Raw genomic sequence first — 16,971 nt, 5'->3', positions numbered from 1 at the left:
CCGTGTCAATATGGTCGAACAAACTGGTCCCTCTAATCTAATCTAACCATTTTTTCCTTCGGTCCCATAACCGTGCGAAGATTACAATCAATACAGCGTAGTAGTAGTGGTGTACAACGTGTGCGTATGGGCATCCACGACGTACGTGCTTGAGGCAAAACGTGAGCCAATCAACAAGCCCGATTTTGTCCCGACCAATAAAAAGCTGCTTTGCAACCACACTATGTACGTACAGCTACCGTGTTTCCCCGAATATAAGGCCGGCCTTACTTCAAAATCATCGTCAAAAATTGAGGTTTTGAAATAAAAATATGTGCAAAAGTAATACATTTTCGCTAAAAATTTCTTAGAAAAGCATTGCCGTTGTTAAATAACGTTGATATCTACGGTTTTCATAGGTAATATGAGCCTCTTATTTGCAGGAAGGTTGAATTTCATTTCTCATAAAAAGCTGGGCCTTATATTCAGGGTGGGTCTTATAATGGGGGAAGCACGGTAGCTTACGCGTATGCATGCACTGTCCCGATTGTGCGTGTATGTGACCTTGACCGCATACGAAATGCTCGCGCGGCGTGAAAAGTTGCACGTTTGTTGACGCAATCGACTAACAAAAAACCCGAATATTTTCGCAATTAATGGGTTGCAATAATTGCTAATTATTTAAATTTTGCAATAAATGGATTTATGAATTTAAGCAACCATTCCATTAATTTTTCGCAATTAATGGCATTAATTTTTCACCAATCTTTTTTTGCTGACCCCTGGTTCCAAGTTGAATGAGTTGTTTACCAGTAAAATTCACACTGTGGATGAATATTTCATTGGAAATAAGTATTTGGAGTGAAGCTGAGTTTGTTAAGCATGTACCTTAGGGTAGAGTAATCTGAATAACTCTCTTTTTGTTTTTTATCAAATACATTTCCCCCTCAAAATGCTACTTATACTCCAGGTGCGACTTATATATGTTTTGTCTTCCTCTATCATGTATTTTTTGGGCTGGTGAGATTAATAATATAAAGTGATTTTTACCCTTGAAAATAGGGTAATAGATTTTATTATATTGTTGAGCCAATAGTCACCGTATTTCCTCCCTTTGGTCCTACGCTTGTGCATTGGGTTGGCCGGAGGGTTTCCATCTTTTCAAAATCTTTGTTTGGATGGCGACAATTGCGACTAATTATAAGCCTACAAACATCACAAGGACACTGCTGCTTTCACAGCAACCTGAACATAGATACACACACCTCTCTATTTAAAGTACTTAATGATTCGCTGCTACCTAGGGAAGAATATTTTTCTATAGAAGAAAATTGTAATAGTTACGTTTTTCAATAAAGGCAGCATACCATATAATACTATACTCTTTTCAAATAATCATGATATTTTACTGTCGTGATTGCCTAAGTGAAGTCACCTGGGGCAATCGTTTGGCGCACTGGAGCGCACTTCCTGATTGGCTGACGTTCTCCACTTAAGCGGTCTGCGTCCAGAGATGGATGTCCGGGTATACTCTTTGTATCCCTGAGTGTTTCTCCAGACTACAAGGTACCCACGACTCCTCTTGCCTGATTCATGCCTGCCTTCCGTTTTTGACCTGTTTCCGTTCCACGTTTTTCGACCTACTCTCCCGCCCTGGCCATCGACTTACCTGCTCAGCTGTACCGTCCGTCCACCCGTCACAGAGCTGCCTATCCGCCCGAAGAGGCTGACGACGGACAAGCGCCGACGTCCCAAGCCAGCTTCAACAACTCTTTCAAATAAAAGCAATTTTGAAAATAACTCTATTGGATCCGAGAGTCTGTCCTGGTTCATGACTTTTCCTGCAAATATAAAAACATTGGAAAATTATCCATAACACAATAAATGTTTTTGCGTCACGGTTGATAAACACTGCTCTATAGAATGGTGGCCGAAAAAATTGTCTGCGCCTCGTTCCTGTCCTGGCCACGAGGAAAAACCATCCTCGGCCATGCCTGCATTCCTGTCTTGTTGTCATGTCCCGGCGCCCAAAACAACTTTTTTTTTTTCATTTTTGGAGAGCAGGGGCGTCTGGTATCCGGCTTTTGAGGGGGTGTTATGTTAGGGTCTGACACCTCCTACGACCAGGGGGCCCCAACTGGCGTTTGAACTGGGCACCGGTGTGTGCCTAGATTGTCCTCCACCCTTTAAAAAGGAAATTCTAAACTGCATATGTTTGTCATTGACGTTTTACAGTTCTTTCGCCATTGTTATCCTCATTCTCATTTTCATTTCATTTGCACAGCAACAGGTTTGTTTGTTTCTGGTTTCTTTGTTATTTTGCTTGCTGCGTTTTCCATGTCCAGTTAAGGTCTTTGTTCCTGATTTGGACTTCGTCAGGTTTGGTTTTATTCAAACATTTCATTGATTAGTTTAACCACTATTATTTGTCACTCCGTACCTCCTTCCGTTATTAAATGCAATCCCTCTTTATAGGCAACCCTGCCTTCAGTTCCTGCTTCCCTCACATGAATTCACTACTCCTCCAAAAATTGAACACTGGGCACTTTTCTGTCTTTGTCACTCGGACACAAAACTAATTGTCTTCCAGTCAGAATATCGTTGCTAATCTGAAAGAGGAAACCAGTCATTAACCATATGTTAAGTCAAGTTAAATTCTTCATTCTGTTTTAACTATCAGAAACCTGCAAACAAGTCAACTGAGGTTCCCAGGGCTTTGTTATTTTCATTTATAATATTTCACACAGATGTTATTTTGGCTTACTATTCATTGTTTTGACCATTATTACGCACTATAATATGTTTTTTCCATTGTTACTATGCGCTATTCTAATTAGTGTCATTATTCGTTAATCATTTTGGTGCTCTTTCAAACCCCTAAGTGCTAATCTGCTTTTTGTAAACTTACAGAATTAACAAAAAGAAAGGACTCAGAGGAGGGCCTTGGGATAGGTTTCTTATCTAAAGGCTTCTTTCCCTGTCTTCCTTGCAAGTTCAAAACCCATAATGTCTTCTCTCCTTATTTTGAGTGTCTACTAAAGTTTAAGTTTTACAACATGCTTAGTGATAATTTGCTGATTGATGAAAACCACTTTCTCACAGTTTTTGTCATTATGTCAAACGTGGACCAAAATGCAGAGAAACCGAAGGTAGGTGTGCTCAACAAAAAACATATCTGGTTTTAAAACAACTTGCATAGTGTCCAAACCAGAAATGAGTAACAATCGATGGATGGTAGTAGCATGAAAATGGCAATTACCCAACAGAGAGCTGTCCCAACAATCAATATAAAGGCTAAGATGATTAGGGGCAGGTGTGTAGAGATCTGACAAACCTGTGCCCAATTCCAAACCTGATTGGGACCCTCTGGGGGAAGGTAGCGCATCCGATCGTGACTTTACCTTCCCCTCAAGGGTCGAATGCTTGACGGACCAAAAATAAAAAGACAGAGACTGCATCAAAGAGACCTTCACTGGAGCAGGAGACGGCTAAAGGCTCTTGTCTGTCCCAGCTGAAACAGGGCCAGCAGCCGAGAACGCCCTTCCTTCCTGCCAGGACAGGGACCTTCTTGCCACAGGGACTAGGGCGTTCAAGGGTCTTTGTCTGTCCCAGCTGAAGCAGGTAGCCCCATGACCTTGACCGCCCCACTAGGACAGCAACCTTCTTGCCGCTGGGATGGGGACCAGAAGTGACCGAGGGACATTCTACTCACCGCCGGAACAGGGAACGAAAGCAGCCAAGGAGAACCCCTCGCCACCAGAAGAGGAATAGGGTGCGGCAGACAGTCCTTTGATTTAAAGAACAAAACGGGACACAGGAGATTGACGATTCCTGTTTGGTCCTCCGATGGTCCAGTCATTCTGTCATGATGTCGGAGGAGGACCCAAATGCAGTTGTGCACAATAAAGGATGGTTTGTTCACAAAAAAACTAGGACAAACAAACAAAGAGGGAGAGGCAAAGACGTTTGATGGAGCACAAGTTAAGTAAGCCAACCGGGTGATGTTTTTTTTATAAGAATGGAAAGAACATTTGCTGTCGAAGATGACACCCAGACTCTTGACCTGATAGTTGGGAATCCTTCAATGGAGATAGAGAAACTTTAAAGGGGGTGGATTTGTTGCCAATTAGAAAAAAAAACTATTTTTTCTGCTTAATTTTAATAAAATGATGGTTCACCATTATTTTATTACAGATTGGCATGAGGTGAGGCAGGAAGGGGAAGTGTAGGGTTTGGTTTGCAGGAAAGGTAGTGTTGGGTGTCATCCGCAAAACAGTCGAAGGCAATGTTGAATTTACAGACGATATGGCCTGGGGGGAGGTGGTAGGTTATGAAGAGAAGGCACCCCAGGACAGAGCCCTGAGGCACACCTGAAGAGAAGCGTCAGAGGAGAACGACTGAAGTTGAATGAATTGAGTGCGGTCTCTGAGTTAGGACTGGAGAGGCATTATGCCTACTGAAGAGAGCCTGCTGGGCTGAATGTGGTGTTTGGTGTCAAAGGCGGCACTTGAGTCGAGGAGGATGAGAATGGAGAGTAAACCGGAATCAGCTGAAGTGAGAAGATCATTGGTGAATTTGACAAGTGCAGTTTTATGGCAGTGACGTGGACAAAAACTGGACTGAAAGCGTAAAAAAAAACTGTTGGTAGTGAGACGTGCATGAAGTTGTGAGGAGACGAATTCTTTAAGGGTTTTGGATATGAATGGAAGGTTGGAGATAGGTAAGAGGTTATTGAAGTCGTTGTTTTATGAACCACCATTTTTTCCATCAGGCGTGATGGCAGCGGTTTTGAAGGCAGAGACAATAGTGAAGATGGAGGTGAGATGAGGGGAAGGAGAGAGAGGTAGGACCATATAAACTGAATTGACAGATTAGCTGTAGGGGAATGGTTCAGGTGTTGAGAGAGAAGAAGGGTGGGAACAAAAGAACAGTGGATGACGCTGTTTTTTTTTTCATTATAGAAACGCATCAAAGCATTGCAAGTGTTGTTAGATAGGGGGCTAAGTAGTGGGGAGAATTTTGTTGACTAAAGAGAAAAGTGTCTTGGTGTGGCCTTCTTGGGATGAGGTGAGTCCCAGAATAAGAGATTTATTTACTATGTGAGTCCAGTTTTTGTGTACAGGCATTCCAGTTTGTGTCCTTTGGTTGTCAATGACACAAGATCAGATGTAAACCAGGGAGCAGATGTTGAAAAGGAAACAGACCGGGTTTTCAGTGAGATATTAATTAAAACCATTATTGTTAAGATTTTAGAATTCATCTGGGTTAGTGAAAAAATTCAGGATTGTGTTACTGTTAATTATGGAAAACAAAGTGTTAACATCGATGTACTTAAGATTCGTGAATGAGATGAGCCTTGAGGTTTTAACTGCTGAGGGACGGGGTGAAGCACTGAAAGTGATGAGAAAATATTCCTTTATAGGGAGAGTGTCAGAGAAACAATTGGAGGGGGTAAGAGCAGAACAACAGATAAAGTCCAATGTTTGTCCTTTGGTGTGTGTCAAAAAGTCATATTGGTGGAGTCCAAAACTGTCTGGTAATGATAAATAGTCTCTGATAAGGGGCAGATTTTTAGTGTCAATGTGAATGTTGAAATCTCCCAGCAGTATTTTGTTAGCTAAATAAGATAAAAAAAATGTTTAGGATAGATCAAGGGTCACCAACATTTTTGAAGATGAGTTCTACCTTTTGCGGGCAGGAAGGGCTACCAGTTTAAAATAATATCTAAAATAATAATTTATGCTATTACTATGTTGTTACTATGTTAATACCACAGTTAGCATAAAGTCATTAACTCAAAGAAATGTATTTGTAATTTTTTACTTGGTTCTATGGGGGGGCTCAGCCCCCCACACCCCCCGGTACTGGCAAGTTCATTTGAGATGGGCCCATAACCGTTACCAACAAGGATATGCCTTGTGGAGGTCTAAAAATCACATTCATGGTAAAAACATGGTAATAACACTGTTATTACACTTTGAAACATTTAAAATGTACATGTTCAAAAGGAATGAGCCATTCTATTTGAATTGGCCCATCCGGAATGCATTGAGCCCATTCAATTTGCTGAGTCGTTAGCATGTTAGCATTAGAATAATTTCAGCATGAAGAAGTTAGTATTTATCCGTTAGCATGACTTTTCAGCATCTACCTATTAGCATAACTCAATAACATGAGCCCATTAGCATAATTTGTAAATAGTAAGTCACTAAGATATTGCCATTACCAAACGTTTTTAGCATGAAGAAGTTAGTATTTAGCCGTTGGCATCACTTTTTAGCATGCACCCATTAGCATAACTCATTATTAACATGAGGCCATGAGCATAATTTAAGTTAAAATATAGCCATTACCAATTTTTTTAGCATGAAGTAGTTAGCATTTAGCCGTTAGCATCAATTTTTAACATGTACTCATTAGCATAACTCATTAACATGTAGTTATTAGCATAATTTGTAAATATGAAGTTGATAGCATGTAGACATTAGCAAAAAAATTTAACATGAAGCAGTTAGCATTTAGACGTTAGCATCAATTTTTCGCTTGTATCCATTGCCATAATTCATTAACATGTAGCCACTAGAATAATTTGTAAACATGAAATCGTTGGCAAGTAGCCATTATCATAATTTTTAAGAAAGTAGCTGTTAGCATGTGGCCGTTGGCATAATTTGTTAGCATGAAGCTGTTAGCATGTGGCAGTTAGTTTGAAGCTATAACAATTAGACATTATCATAATTATTCAGCATGTAGCTGTAAGCATGAATTGTCAATATTTAACTGTTAGCAAGTAGCTGTTAGCATGACCTGTAAGCAAGAAGCAATTAACATTGACTAATCAGTGTTTACAGCTAGCATGAGTAAGCATAGCATCAGCCACTCCCAGCAAATATTTATATTGGCTATGCCAGCCCAACTCATTGCAGACAGTGTTTGCAGCTAGCTTGCGCTAATACTTGGGCTGGCTATGCCAGCCCAACACATCCACTCTTTGGAATTCACCATTTACCCATGGTTAAAGGTAATGTGTGTCAGGCCCCCTCAAGCCACCCTGGACAGTCCCCGGTTACCATGACCACCCTCTGGAAAAGCCCTCGTTACCATGACTACCCATAGAAATGAATGGGCCCATGTATTCCGGATGGGGACATCTCAAACCCCATTCATGTCTATGTGATTGCCATCCCTTACCAAAATCATAGCACACAATTCCAGATTGGGCCGAAATTTTTGGTGTATAAATCGTTGGATTACTCTAAAAGCTCTGGGAGTCAAACTTTTACAGAAGAAGATATAATAATTTTTATAATAAGATCCTGGAAGAGATTAATAGTTGTGTGGCCATGCCACTCACAACACATTACAACTGTGCTTTCAGCTCAGTTAGTAATTAGTGTTGTGAGTGGCTAGGCCATCACAACTAATTCGTGTTAAAATAGGCCCATTCAACCACAAAAAAATCATGCCAGTTAGACATCAAATTTCATAGAAAATTGTAATGACCCATCAATGGTGAGCTATTTTCCGACCCAGTCCACATACTATTAAGGTATTCTTAGGTGGCGACCCTTGCGGCATTTGTTAATGTTTTCAAGGTAGTACTTTCAGACAGGCCTAAGTTGAAAGTGCATCCAAAAAAAAAAAAAAAGAGAAAATATATGAAATACGTATATATGTAATTGTTCCATACATCGGGAAGATACTTTTTCCTCATATTCTTGGCCTGTTAGTCCTTGTTTTAACAGATCTGTAGTGCCTACCTAAGGACAGAGGGTAAAAGAAATGTTAGCTGGCGGTTTATTTATAATGTTGTTGACTGCGCTGCAGAATCACAAATAGGCAACATCCTCCAGACTGGGTAGAGACCAGTCTAAGATTTTCTGGGCTGCGTTGACTTTGAAAGCTTATTATTTCTGTCGCTGGTAAAATATCCTTACCACTGTGGCTCAGGAGGATAATCGCAGCTTCTGTTTTAGGTTGTTTTTCCTGAGCACTGTCAGGTAGTGGAGTCACCGCTGGGCTTGCTTACCACAGCACTAGTGTTGGCAGACCAAAAGAGGTCATTGCAGATCTGCACACATAGGAGTTTTACTTAAAGAATGTAAATGATAAATGGCTCTCACTATGCCCATTAAAGCTTTGTTCCTGGATCCATGATTCATTCAAACGACATGGCAGCAAAATCCTCTGTTATGACGCTAATGCTTCTTCATTTGTGCTTTTGTTTATCAAGAACCACCTATCCTTTGTTAGCCCTGCCCCATCCCGTGTTGTGCGGGCATTGAAAGAGAGAGAAAAGAACAAAAGGGGGGAAAAAACAAAGAAGCTTTTAACAGGATTAGAACGAGCGGGATTAGAGCAAAACGGTCCGTTGTTAGTGGGAAGGGAGACATACGGAGAAGGCGATAAAGAGGGGAGGAGAAACGCGAGGGTTTACCTGCTCTGAATAGATGGGTCTTGAACGAAGGTCCCTTGATATGGAAATACGCCTCGGCAGGGGATGAATGTTTGATGGCTGCCAGGAACCAACAGGCTGCAAGCGCCAACAAAGCATGAAATATACATCACAACCTCAGGCATTGTGTTGCCAGCCAGAAGTATAAGGTACACAAACTCACTCGGGCACTTTTTGGGAAACTTGAATGGATGGCGCCAACACTGAGTCTCACTGAGAGCTTCTGGTATAATACCTTGGCTCGGATCAGCTATTTGTCAGTATGTTTACGGTTTGCATGAGTGTGTTGTAATTTTTTAAGAACAGGTTTAAAATCTTGCCGAGAATTCTCGGATCTTGTACTTTTGCAGATACAATACATCTACGACTGCTAATTCGTTTTTGAGTCGGAGGGTTTGCACTCCCACACAGGAAAACCTCAAACGAAAATTTTAAACAGATTTATCAAACATTTTCTCCGATTTGAACACTGCCAGTCCGCTTTTAAGGGGCCTGTTTAGCTCATTTTTTGATAGCATTCCTCCATTACCTGGGTCTTTTAGCAATTTCTTACCAACAGTGTTCCCTCTAAGCTGTGCGCGTGCGCAATTGCGCACTGCTCGCACATTCTCAGCGCACAAGAAAATCTAGCCAGCGCACAAAAATGAGGGCTCAAAATTACTAATTAAGAAGCGACACAAGTCAAAGTTACAGTGCATGAAGGTAAAAATACACGGGTTCCCCTGACGTTGTGTCCTAAATGAGTTATTTTGAAGTCGAGTCGAAGGAGAACGAAGTTGCGTAAAGTTAGTAAAGTTTGTCGGGGAACCGGCTTCTTCGGTTCGGCTCACTAAAAGGAACCGGCTCTTTCGGGTCCTAAACGGCTCTTTGGGTTACTTTTGCTTCTTCAATCCCAACATGACCAAATATTATGTGAAATTATGCACAAAATGACTTAAAGGAAGGGGGGAATAGAACAAAAAAGAAAAAAATACCAAAATGAAAAAGTAGTGAAAAGCTGAGGAAAAAAAAGAAACAAAAGGAAGAAAAAAAGAAGGAAAAATTTAGAAAAAAGCCAGAAAAAAAGAAAAGAAAGAAATGTGGGAAAACGTAAATAGAGAACAAAAAGAAAAAGTAACAGCTCGGAAAAATAAACACAATGAGATTTTTTTAAAGGAATTAAAAAAAAGTAGAAAAAAACACAGAAAAAAGAAGAAAAAGTTTGTGTTGCATTCAAATAATTTCCAATTATATCAAGTGAATCTTGTTGCCAACATTGTACTTCCACTAAAAAATGTGATTAAGTACAGTTCTGTATCCTACAACTGACTGAATAAGCCCCCCAAAATGTTAATATTATGCAACAAAATATATCAGGAAATAAAAATAAATGGATATCTTGTGAAAGAATTGTAAGAACAAACGACGTTTGTAGGCCCTACAACCTTTGCAATAGTACATGAGTCAATTCATTCAAAAGAGAAAAATAATTTTGCATTGCCGGAAACTCAGCAAAATGTAACTTGATGTCAAGTTTTGGAGATGTTTGATAATTAATTATCTTGCCTCACTTGGGATTATGGTTGCTCACTGTTGTTTCAAGCGCTGCTCACCGACTTTGCGTGAACGCTCAGACCCGTGCAAAATTAGAGGGAACATTGCTTACCACCCTGCGGAGTCTGATCTTAGGTTTATGATTTTAGTCCATCCAACTACATCTTAATGTTATTGAAGACAGTTCATACGCTTCTTTTTGGGCTTTTGTGATTTCGTTTTTCTGGTTAAGTTTTTAATAGATTTTGAAGTATGGCGTGTTTCATGCAAGTTGCCACATTTCTTTAACACCTTATGATTTTGAAGCTTGTTCATACAATCTGTCTGCCTGGTAGTGGAGGAGAGTCAGCTTTATTGTTATCAAGAGTTGTCTTGTAAAAAAAAACCTATCAGGCCTGCAGTAAATTGATAAAACTGTTCCAAATTGTAAACCTTTGTCTGCTGTATAACCAATTGTGTGAATCTATTACTCTAAAACAGTGTTTCTCAACCAGTGGGCCAGGACCCATAAGTGGGTGGCATACTTGTTTTCAAAGGGTTGCAGGCCCCGCCATTGGCAAATCAATGCTAAGAAGAAAAAAAGGTGGGTAAATTACATTCCTTAACACAGGGGTGTCAAACTCATTTTAACTCGGGGGCTGCACGATAGAACAAACATTCTGTCGTGGGCCGTACTAGTAGATTAAAGAGAAAGAAAAAGAGAGATAAAGAAATAAGAAAAAGAGGGAGGTAAAAGGAGAGAGGGCAGGACAAAGAAAGAAAAAGAGAGAGATGGATGGAGGGAGAGAGCGTGAGAAACAAAAGAGATAAAAAGAGAAGTTGTGAGAGAGGGGGAAAGAAAAGAAGCGGAAGAAAGAAATCCAGAGAAATAGAAAGACACAGGGAGAGGAAGGAGAAAAGAAAGTGCGAAGGGTAGGATGAGAGAAAGAGAAAAGAGAGAAAAGGAAAAAAGGAAGTTAGAGCAAAAGAAGTTAAAAAGACACAGAGAAAGAAAGAAACAAAGAGCAACAAAGGAAGAGAAAAAGAGAGACACGGAGAGTGAAAGAGACAGAGACAGAGAGTGGAAGAAAAGGGGTGGAAAAGAGAGTGAAAGAGACAGAGAGTGGGAGGAAAGGGGTGGAAAAGACAGTGAAAAAGACAGACACAGAGAGTGGGAGAAAAGGCGTGGAAGAGAGAGACAAAGAGAGAGAGAGAGAGAGAGAGAGAGAGAGAGAAATAAATACAGTGTCTTTGTGAGAGGCATCTGACTTTGGCAACATCAAGTTGACATATTTCAACCTGCAGCTTGTTTTTCTCTTGCGCTTCTCTGAGTGTTGTCTCGCGGGCCGGATTCAATCCCTTAGCACCTGTTTGGCACCTGTACCTTAACGGTTGATGACGTTAATACCCTCCTCCAGCCATTCTACCTGTTTAATCAATTGTTACATTGGAGAAGGACCACATCTCTTTCTATTGTGATTTTGTTAGTTTTGTTTCCCATTTCTGCCCATAATTATGGTCCCAAGAAAGTTAGTAATAAGGGGAAGGAAAAGTGAAAACAGTAACAACCTTCGGGTCAAAAAAGGAAATGATTGTTATATACAATAATGTTGTACGAGTATCTGTCATTGAAGTGCTGCTGTTATATACATTAAATGCTTTAAAATGTTATATTTTAAGATTTTTACTAGTATACTTATCTTTATTAACTACATAATTAAATGTTTTTGATGTTTAGGGACACTTCATATTTCGAATTTCTTTTAGTATGAGGCTATTTTAAGCACTGTTAGTGGGTCGCTTATATGCTATGTAGGCTTATATGAGAGTATACACAGTGCATTTTGTTTTTTATCTAGTCATTTTGTTTTTGAAAAAAAGAGGTGAACGTATTCTACTATAGCTGCTTTAAACTGCACAATCATTTCATTAGATACAAATGAGAAGTGGATTTTTTTTCTTGATTTGGGTCCCAGCCTGTCATGAGGGTAGAATGGTGGGTTCTGAAGTCAGACTAGTTAGTAACCAGTGCTCTAAGGCACCAATTTGAGTTACAAAAATTGCCTTTTCCTTTGGGTCTGAATCCATCTCGTGATTGGCGACTCTAATTCTTGAATAAAGGTGTTTCAAATTTTGGTTAATTACTGATTTAGGGACTTGGAAGTTCCTTTTTTATTCTGGACTTGTAGAGAGTGGTCTAAAAGCTGACTCATCTGATTGATTACGATCGTCCATTGATTTCATCCTGTGTTCATGCTCTGTCGCATCATTTGCTTGTCCCCTTGTCCTTAGTGCCTATGAGTTATGTACTGCGTTAAGCCCAAACAAAATCTTAGTTTCTTACGCATTTTTTTCTCAAAAGCGCTGAGCGTGACAATTTATCATCCCTCCTTGTCATTTGATTTACAGCCTGAAAGTCTTTCGAAAATGCCAGCACATTCTCTTATCATATCAATCATGCCGCTCCAATCGGTTCTCCCATCTTAATTGCGTTTTTCCGTCTCCTACGACGCGACTATTTTTCGTTCCCTGTCGCAAAAACAATCTGCCTTCTCCAAAATTGGCTTCTTAGCAGGTGTTGTGCCGAAGAATGGTCCCCTGCATGAAATTATCCCCCTCGCGCAAACTTTAGTAAAATTACTTTTGTACCTAATTTTTGGGGAAATGTAATAGAACCGTAAAGCATGGAGCATTTGCACCTTGTATACCTTGTATTACTTTTGAGCAAGTTAAAAATATTGACTTTGGCAAAATTACACCTTATTTTTTTCTCACAACACCCGGCTGCCTGCAAACTTAACGCTGTATCTGTGACACAGCGTGTCGTATGAGTTCCCCGCATGACGGAAATATTGCATCTGCAAGACTGCGCCTAAGTGTTTCAATCTTAAAAGCCCCCCGACAGCTGGGCATCTATATCGCTGAGCGCACTTTTCGATGTCATGCCGTTTCATAGCCATGCTGAAATATGAAACAACGTTTTTTTTTCATTTCTTTTAAAAATTGAGCAGCTCTTTTCAATGGGTTACATTGATTGTGTGTTATTTTGCATTGCTTCGAGTGTATTTTGCAGAAAATAAATTAAAATTTTAAATAAAAACAACATGTGATCAGATTTTCAAATCTTAGACTTGTTTAAGGTGTGTCATTTCAGGTGTCCTCAAAAGTAGTATTTTCTCAATTAGGTATGTGTTAACATGCCCAACTGGGTTCACATAGCCGTTATGCTTGTTTAGCTTTTTGTCATTATTACTCCTTAATTTCACCTCTACCCGCTCATTTGGCGCCAGCCGCTGCGAACTATCTGATTGGCTCCCTGTCCCTTTTTAAGCCCAGTCCTCTCACTCTCCGGTTGGCAGTTGGTCTGCAAACCTCTGTTGATACAAGGCAAGCCTTTTTTAACCCTGACTCCCGCCTGCCCCGTTTTTGCTCCCGTTTGTCTCCGGCTATGACCTGTTTTGATCCCGATCGCGTCTGCTCCCCCGTCCCAGCTTATGACCCGTTTTTGATCCCGACTTCGTCTACTCTCCCGTCCTGGCTTAGGACTCATTTTTGCTCTCCCTGTTCTTGCTACCGACCTGTTTTTCCGTCCCTGACATCGCCATCGCTCGCTACGGAAGATCCCCTGCCGTATTCGGATCACAATCCGAGTGCGAGAGCGACTTGCTTCCCCCGTCCAGCGAACACCGGATCGTGGGCGCAACCCTTCCTTTCTTTCAATGAAATTGGTGGCAAACGTTACGCTATTGGGTTCTGATTCCGTTCTGGTCGTGACACTTTTAGCCAAGAAGTTCGGGGCGGAACACATTAGGTTCCTGGAATGGGTCCGGGGGAGCGCTGGAGAGTGATGCCATGCTTGTCTCCACGGGTTTTGTTTTTGTTTTTATCTGTTAGTGTGAAAGTAATAAATGGTAAGCTTTAAGTACAGTGCAAACTCTAACCCAGAACCTCAAGAAAGATGAAAGAATACTTTTATTTGAGCGCGTCCAAGTTGTTTAGACAAGTAATCTGTTTTTTGCCCCCTTGTTTGTTTGTTACTTTGTACCATTTGTACCATTCTTATTTTGATCAACCCTGCCTCCATTTCTGCCTCCCACGCTAGAGTCCACCCCACAGAAAGCGTAACATCATGAGCAGATAATTATTAAATACAAAGTGAAGTCATCTGCTGCGTTTTTGCAATTTCCTGCGACACACAAGACACACTCTCATTGCACACTAGTGTGCACTGGCACACGGGTTGAAAACACTGCACTGTGGATTAACGTTTGAATATTTTCCATTTTGGCCTTTTTTTTAAATATATACTTCATCCAAAGTGTACATCCTTGATTGTATCTTTTTTTTTTTTACCAACTCCTGAAAACGGAGAAGCTGAACCAAGTTCGGAAAAAAAGAACTGCCGTCCAATTCCCCCAACATCTAGCTGCCTTTGCACTTAAAATCAAGCTCATTAGGTGCAAGTGAGGAAGGAGACTGAGGTGGCGCGGGCGGATCGCTCTCAACTATTTCCTTCGTTCTATTTGCGTTGGAAGAAAAAGTGAAAGTTGGAATGTCGGTAGTCGTTTGGTTATCAAAAACAAGCTCATTAAGTTGCAAAGCGAGATGCACTGCTAATGAGGCGCCTCCTTTGAATACAGAGAGTATCTTGCAGTTATTAAAACATTGAAAAAGTCACCCCCCCCCCTCTAAATTGACGCAGGAGTAATTTGAACATTCTTGGGATATATTTTTTCAATGTTTTTTTAGGTTAAAGATGACACATGTTTGCGTGCTGACAAATGCACTAATTCTATACACCTATCATGTCATCAACAGAATTTTTCCACTACATAATGGCAAGCCTTTGCTATCAATACAACATTGTCGCAACACAGTCAGCTAAGCTAAATCTACTAGCTTAATGCTATCGAGAAAAAATTATTAGTAACTAGTTACTATAATTAAAACTTAATTCCGTTAGACCCGGATTACTGACAACCAAAAGTATTGCATTACTCTGAAAGTGACTATCTCGTTACAAATTACTGTAGATACTTGCACTGAAGGCGACCTCCTAAAACTATAGACACTTAATAAAATAAATAGAATAATACATGTACATCGACTTTTGTAATCAGTACATTGCTGCATGAGGATGGAGGTTACCATGATGTCTTGTATTGTACTTTTTGCTTCAAGAAAACAAAACTTAATTTCCAGGATTTATGAAACAAGTTTATTGTTTTTTTTACCTTTCATAAAAACAACAACAAATATTAAAGCACAAACTTTGTTAGCTGCTGTGAACTCACTGCTGTTAGATAAAACATCCGTGATCTATTGTTACCCAGTATTGATTACAGTTAAGGTAAAAAAAATATTGTCTGAAAACTTCAGCCAGTTAAGAAAATGGGGTTAGCAATGACAAGCTCCCAGTTTTTATGGGTCTTTGGTTTTGAATGATTCCTAACAGCAATTGGACATGTCATGAACATCTGTCCTGGCTTTTGAGTGAAAGAGGGATGGGCAGATCAATTGAAATATCAATATTATGGATACTAAGCAAGTAGGTGGAGTAAAGCGATACTTTTGCCCTGTGATAGATACCTCACTGCTCCACCAATTTCCTCAATCCACTGCTTCTTTATGTATAGCACAGTCCTTCGCTCTCCACCTACAGGGAGTGCAGAATTATTAGGCAAATGAGTATTTTGACCACATCATCCTCTTTATGCATGTTGTCTTACTCCAAGCTGTATAGGCTCGAAAGCCTACTACCAATTAAGCATATCAGGTGATGTGCATCTCTGTAATGAGAAGGGGTGTGGTCTAATGACATCAACACCCTATATTAGGTGTGCATAATTATTAGGCAACTTCCTTTCCTTTGGCAAAATGGGTCATAAGAGGGACTTGACAGGCTCTGAAAAGTCAAAAATAGTGAGATATCTTGCAGAGGGATGCAGCACTCTTAAAATTGCCAAGCTTCTGAAGCGTGATCATCAAACAATCAAGCGTTACATTCAAAATAGTCAACAGGGTCGCAAGAAGCGTGTAGAAAAACCAAGGCGCAAAATAACTGCCCGTGAACTGAGAAAAGTCAAGCGTACAACTGCCAAGATGCCACTTGCCACCAGTTTTGCCATATTTCAGAGCTGCAACATCACTGGAGTGCCCAAAAGCACAAGGTGTGCAATACTCAGAGACATGGCCAAGGTAAGAAAGGCTGAAAAACGACCACCACTGAACAAAACACACAAGCTGAAACGTCAAGACTGGGCCAAGAAAAATCTCAAGACGGATTTTTCTAAGGTTTTATGGACTGATGAAATGAGAGTGAGTCTTGATGGGCCAGATGGATGGGCCCGTGGCTGGATCGGTAAAGGGCAGAGAGGTCCAGTCCTCCTCAGACGCCAGCAAGGTGGAGGTGGGGTACTGGTATGGGCTGGTATCATCAAATATGAGCTTGTGGGGCCTTTTCGGGTTGAGGATGGACTCAAGCTCAACTCCCAGTCCTACTGCCAGTTTCTGGAAGACACCTTCTTCCAGCAGTGGTACAGGAAGAAGTCCGCATCCTTCAAGAAAAACATGATTTTCATGCAGGACAACGCTCCATCACACGCATCCAAGTACTCCACAGCGTGGCTGGCAAGAAAGGGTCTAAAAGAAGAAAAACTAATGACATGGGCTCCTTGTTCACCTGATCTGAACCCCATAGAGAACCTGTGGTCCCTCATCAAATGTGAGATTTACAAGGAGGGAAAACAGTACACCTCTCTGAACAGTGTCTGGGAGGCTGTGGTTGCTGCTGCACGCAATGTTGATCGTGAACAGATCAAAGCACTGACAGAATCCATGGATGGCAGGCTTTTGAGTGTCCTTGCAAAGAAAGGTGGCTATATTGGTCACTGATTTGTTTTTGTTTTGTTTTTGAATGTCAGAAATGTATATTTGTGAATGTTGAGCTGTTATATTGGTTTCCCTGATGAAAATAAATAATTGAAATGGGTATACATTTGTTTTTTGTTAGGTTGCCTAATAAT

This window comes from Urocampus carinirostris, chromosome 17 (assembly GCF_059441175.1).
Source record: "Urocampus carinirostris isolate Australia breed hairy pipefish chromosome 17, RoL_Ucar_1.0, whole genome shotgun sequence".
NCBI classification, from domain to species: Eukaryota; Metazoa; Chordata; class Actinopteri; order Syngnathiformes; family Syngnathidae; genus Urocampus; species Urocampus carinirostris.
Note: the sequence above shows the minus strand (reverse complement) of the source record.